Here is a 6404-nt window from a genome sequence, read left to right as displayed (position 1 = left end):
AGGGCGCTATCAAACAAATCTGCGGGGGTCGCCATGATTTCGTTTGGCTGTGATTTTAGCCAGGGATTGTAGATGCCTTTTCTAGATTTCTGTGTCACAAGTTTTAAATTTGAAACGAGAGTGGCATATATGATGTTCTGAAAGTCAGGAAATACTTATGCATGGGCTGGCAAAGAAATCCGACAGAGACTGCAAGATCGCATCACATTCAGCGCTACATCCAGATCTCGCCATTTTCTTTCAGTTCAGTAATCAGGTTTGTTTATTTATGCTGTTGTTATTCATTGATGATTTCCAGATTTTTACTGAGAATTTCCCCCAAATAAGAGTAAAAAATACGTGAACATTTAAACATTTTTTCATTGTTAAATTTTAATTTTTGATCTGTGTTTTTTCGACGCTCAATGAAAATATGTAAATCTCTGGCTCGCTGTTCATTTCGCAGTCTGTGTGAAACGAGGCCATGTAGGTATTCCTCAATTTATTTATTTATTTATTAACACTTACTCACTCCCCGGAGAGAGTGGCAATGGTAACAGATATTAGTAAAAGTATACACTAATAAGGAATAAAAAAAAAAAATAAAAAATAAACTAATCTACAAAAACAGAATATTAATGGAGAAAAAATAAATAAAACAAATAAAACAACTCCTTCAATTAATCCAACATTTGTCTAATTTCAAAGCACTTGTTGATATACTGTGCTACCTGGATGACAATACTATCATTATTTAACAGTGCAGTGAACTTTTCTTCAGGAGGCAGGTTGTGAAAGGAGTCAATCACATCAGCCGCTGTATCCAACAGAACACTGCGTCTATTTCTGTATTTGGGACACTCCACCATAAAATGAAATTCATTTTCAATGGTATCTTGATTACACATGTCACAAACCCTGTTACTGAGTGGAGTACAATTGTGTCTGCCAGACCACTTAGTTTTTAGGCTTTTATTAACTGTAAAAGCTTTTTTAAGGAAAACATTTTTAGTATTTTTAATATGATTGTAATATTTTATTAATTGATTTTTAATAAATATATCCAAAGTGTATCTTCCTAACTCGCTGTAAATTCCCATAATTGGGGTTCTTTGGGAAACTTGAAGGAGATATCGACAGTATTGAACATTAATGTCCTCAACTGGTGATTTGGATGAGAATTCGTCACCCCATACATCACTACCATAAACAAGTATCGGTCGTATTAGTTTGTCAAAAAGCGATAGTGACAACGTGATGGACAAATTGTGTATTGTGCCTAATTTAGTTTTGAGAGAAAACAGTGCTTATTGAGCCTTTCTCTTAAGGTGCTTTAGAGCTTCCATAAATTTTCCATTTGTACTGATTATTAAGCCAAGATAATTAAATGTTTTGACTGTCACAATTTCACTGCCCCCTAGAAAGAAAGTGTCACTCTTTAGACATCTGTTTGATTTGTTGAAAACTAATACTTTTGTTTTTTCTGGGTTTACAGTTAATTGCCATTTATTAACATATTCTGACAAGTTATCCAGACATTATTGTAGTCCATGTTGTTCTAGAGAGAAAGACCAGGTCATCTGCATAAAGTAGACAGTTGACAGGCGAATTTTCAAGAATTGGAGGATCACAATCAGAATTGAAACTGTTGGGAAGGTCATTCAGAAAAAAGGTTAAATAGAGTTGGACTGAGATTACAGCCTTGTTTGACACCAATATTGGAGTTAAATGGTTCTGTTAGTCCTTCTTTACATTTAACTTTATACTTAATTTCAATGTTCACATTCATGTTGTCTTTACTTTCGTTGAAGCATGGAAGTATAATATTAGAATTAAATAACTAAAACAAACAACATTTAATTAGTCCCCGTTCGGACGAAGTCCGAAAACGGGGACTTATAATTCAGTCTCCGTCCGTCCGTGTGTCCGTGCGTCTGTGTGTCCGTCCGGAGTCATATCTCAGAATCCCTTGGACTGATTCCGTTCATTCTTTGCATGTGCCTAGTACTTTATGTGGGACATATGCACATGCAGTGGTTTAGCGATTCGATTCAAAATGGCCGACGGGCAGCCATCTTGTTTTTTGAAAATGTTGTATTTTGGACATGCTTTGTCAGTTTTCATTCAAACTTGGTACATAGATTATACATGTTAGGATACATGCCCATGATGATTTATTTCACAATTGGATCAAAGATGGCCGACTGGCAGCCATCTTGTTTTTTGAAAATGTTGTATTTTGGACATGCTTTGTCAGTTGTCATTCAAACTTGGTACATAGATTATACACGTTAGGATACATGTCCATGACGATTTATTTCGCAATTGGATCAAAGATGGTCGACTGGCAGGCATCTTGTTTTTGATTTTTTTATGCGGTATCTTGGACATGCTCTGTCAGTTTTCATTCAAATTTGGCACATACATGTACTTTATACATGTTAGTATGCATGTCCATGACAATTTGTTTCAAAATCTGGTCAAGGATGGCCGATTGACAGCCATCTGACTTTTTGGCCTTACTACTATATTTCCTCAATTTATGTACCATTTTCATTCGTATTTGGCACATACATCATACATATCAGTGTGTTTCATAATCAGATCAAAGATGGCCGAATAACGACTGTTTTTATTTTGGCCATATTACTATGACACGAAACACGTGTTTTGATGTAAATAAACTATCTGTTGTATACGCCACTTGGAACTCAAGTTTCAAGGACACGCTCGCGACAACCCCTTCGCTTTAATATGACGAGCACAAAGAGAACTTAACGGGGACTGTGTCATTTTCAATGACTTGTTAAATTTATGGGTTTGTTTAAATTTCATACCAAGAACCCTGATGTATCCATGATCCAGTCAGCTGGCGCACACGTATTAATAAAATAAATACGATATTTATTATATAGGGGCCGCCATCTTGAATGCAGCATAAAACTAAATAAGAGACAAGTTGAGAAACGCGTTTTTCAGATTCCTACAAATCTGGTCAAAACTACCAATCTTTCACAAAAATGTCTATTGTAGAGTACGGTATTCGTTGAGTAACCGTGGAGGGTGACAGTTGCCATGCACGCATGGTTTGAGTTTAACACGGGTTAAGTTGTAGTTACGTAAATCCGTGGTACCTATAACAATTGAGGAATATCTGCAGGAATAGTAAGACTGTGAAAAAAAAAGACCAATTGATTGTTATAGAATGACCGTACTGTACAATTTGTCGAACAAATACAATACTTGCAAATGTAATGTCGGCCAGTGCCCATCTTACTTATCTGAAGTTGTTGAAGTTGACATCAATGGAGATCACGTTTTTTTAACTAGGCGGCTGGCAAGCGGACTAACACGTTACATAAACTTGTTGAATTACAATTATGGTTTTTATTTTTGCACTCAATGTCTCGTTATAAAATAAAGGATTCAAATGTTGCAGGGTATTCCGTTTTGCGAACTCTGGGCGAAATACTTTCATGAGCTGTACGTAGTTCATTTACAGCCAAAACAAAGTCAGCTTAGACATTAAGTTGTGAGACACGACAAAACAAACGCTGCCAGTGATAGATTTGGTGAATAAAAGAACAAAATCAATGCAAATAGAATGTTGCGACAAGGAATCGCACCTGCATCTTGACAACGTCTCCGGTCATGAGCAGGGTTTGCCGCGTCTCAGAGAAATTGAAAGTTAAAAAGGAATCAGTGTTAGGGAACCATTGACAATGTTTGCATGAAAGTTCTTTTTTTTTTTTGCGTATCTTTAGGAATACTCTGTTACAAACACTATGATACCTGAATCACGATTAATTCATAAATATGAATTGGTAAGGGTCAGTTTCCTGCAATCCTTTACGATAGCCTTGAGCCCCACTCCAGGCTATCTTGAAGGATTGCAGGAAATTACATTTGCCTCCGAAAATCTTTCTAACAAATTGACCTGGAAGATTGCCATGATTGAGTGCCACAATTTCTGTTTTAAGATTTATTCGGTATAATAATACAAATATTTTGGGCACCCAGACACAAGCAAAAGTTAACCCGATAGATTTTCGGAACTACAGCATTCGTATTACTTATGCAAATTGAGTAAGGGTCATAGTGTGAGTTGCGATCGCAAATAACAAAGTGTCAAATTATTTTGAGTGCCGTTCAGAATAAATTTAGTCAAAATCACACACAGAAACACAACACACAAATACTAGTACTCAATACATATCATGATTGATTGACCAGTTATATAGCTGCTTCAACCACGCACACACAAGGACGTAAATATGTAAATACAAGTCACAGTTTGACTTGCGTAGCAAACGTTACAATGTATCAAGTGATTTGAAAGAGTCCTTGTCCCCCTTCCCAATACAGAGAAGCAATACGCATTGTATTTTGAATCGTCATTAAAACCTAAATTTATTACGAATAAAAACATAAGTTTATACATACAATGTACGATCATCGTTACTCCAGCGGTCAGTTGGCAAGCGAAAGATGTTTCTGAAGCCAGCCATAGCAGGGGCGAGCGAGCGAACAAAAGCGAGTGAGCGAGCGAAAAAAAGCAGTCGCTTTCCTGTCGGGAAGCAGCGAGCGGTCGGAAATTAAGCGAAAAGTGCGAGAGCTTGGGCGGAATGAGTACTGTATCTCTGACATGCTTTGACTGACTGTGTTCAAATTTTATATATTCATTATACATGTATTCAAAATGGCTGATTTTGTTTTAATTAATGCTGTTCCAGAGCAATATCTCTCAATACTCGTGACGATCAGATACAAATGTCAATCATTTAAATGTTAAACAATCATCATAGTCATATTCCTGACATGTTTATATTCCAGCTATATTACTATAAACAAAACTATATACTGTAGAATACTTTATTTTTGCATGGAGCAAAATGCCCCAAAAGCTTTTTTAGCGAAAATAAATTCGATAACTAATGGGGACTGTGCCATGCATGGCTTGTTATTTGTTATTCTTGCTATATCAGGTCATGTTAGTCATTTTTGATTAGCCAATGCCAATGTAGTTTGTTGCTGGATTTGAATTGTCTTTGTTATGTATAACCACAGTCCCTCTATCCCCGGTCTGGAAACGACTAGCGTTCTTTTGTCTCGAACCGCGGTGCGGGTAAACACCCGGGCTGAGGTAGTCAGGAAGTCAAACAGATTACAATACCGTCAAAATATTCATTAAAATCAGAAAATTTACTGTCATGCAAAGCGATACCTCATTGTATGACTTCACTTTGACTTCAAATTCGGGCAACCACAACGTAAACAAACATGTAAACAAAATTATCACTATCAAATTTGGGTTTTTTAACGGTGATGCGCATCAAAACCAGCCCACCAACTCATAAACATCCAGTTCTTACAATGTAAAGATTAATATCGAGAATTATGTTCATTTTCTAGTTTTAATAGGGAAAAAACTTTGCGTGCCAACATGCTGACATCACTAAACAAATCTTGTAAAAATGGCGTCGTTCATGTTAACGTGATCGATCGAAAAACCTGTGATATTTCTGATTCTTGGGGGTTTATAACAGTTCAAGTCAACTATACAACAACTCATGACTTTATTCTATGTAAAAGTATATAACAATGCTTCAATGTTTGTATATAAATGATTTTTTTAGCACAGAATTGAGTAAATTGTCATTTCAAAACGTCGCCATTTGCATTTACGATCTAAAAAGCATCCATAAAAGTTGCTCAATTTAACATTAATAAAATATGGTGTGACAAATAACAAATCAGCAGACCAATTTTTAATGATATGTTTTGATCATAAAATGTCAAAATCAAAGACAAATATTGGTTTCGCGCCGAAAAGTATGGTAAATAAAATAGAGTTCATTTCAATCACCCCAAAATCAAAAACGACAAATATCTGGGTAAAGGTATAAAAATTTGTTGCGAAAATGTTGTCGCTGCTAGTAAAATAGATGAATTAGAGAACTACTCGCCGACTAAAATATGATCTTATACAGATATCCTGATTGAAAAATTATGTGAAAAAGCTTGAATTCTGGAATAAACAACTAAGTTGTAAAAAAAAATACACAACACTGACAATGTCAAAATTAGTGGCTGGCTGATCACGTGACAATGCTTTGCCCATGCCTGCAATGCGCCTTTGCCAGGGAAGGAGGCCAATTCACCGTTTCCAGACCGGGGATAGAGGGACTGTGGTATAACCAATTTAATTCGTTGTGAGGAATTTCACATGTATCAATAAACCAAACATTCAAAATCATTCTGGATTATTTAAATTCCAGTCATTGTTGATATTCTCTTAAATAAACAGTGTTAACATCTTTGTTGATTTTAGACTTACAGAAGCCCCTCTACAATGATGCTAAAACAATAGTGACACATGGCATGGTAATGGTTACTACCTTATACTAAAATATATTTGGATAATT

The 6404-nt window shown here is 35.8% G+C and overlaps 1 protein-coding gene across 1 annotated transcript in view; it reads left to right on the top strand.

Annotated features, from left to right (window-relative positions):
• Window positions 1-7: 7 nt before the first annotated feature.
• The window catches only part of LOC102802094 (sodium leak channel NALCN-like), a 129184-nt gene continuing 122787 nt past the window's right edge, over window positions 8-6404 (top strand). Inside the window, exon 1 of the mRNA XM_085499995.1 lies at window positions 8-256. The gene's annotated coding sequence lies outside the window, so the exon portion shown is untranslated. The remainder of the gene's footprint in view (window positions 257-6404) is intronic.

This window comes from Saccoglossus kowalevskii, chromosome 6 (genome assembly GCF_978046115.1).
Source record: "Saccoglossus kowalevskii chromosome 6, keSacKowa6.1, whole genome shotgun sequence".
Lineage (NCBI taxonomy): Eukaryota > Metazoa > Hemichordata > Enteropneusta > Harrimaniidae > Saccoglossus > Saccoglossus kowalevskii.
The sequence above is the reverse complement of the archived record's forward strand: the minus strand, read 5'-3'. Positions and strand labels throughout refer to the sequence as shown.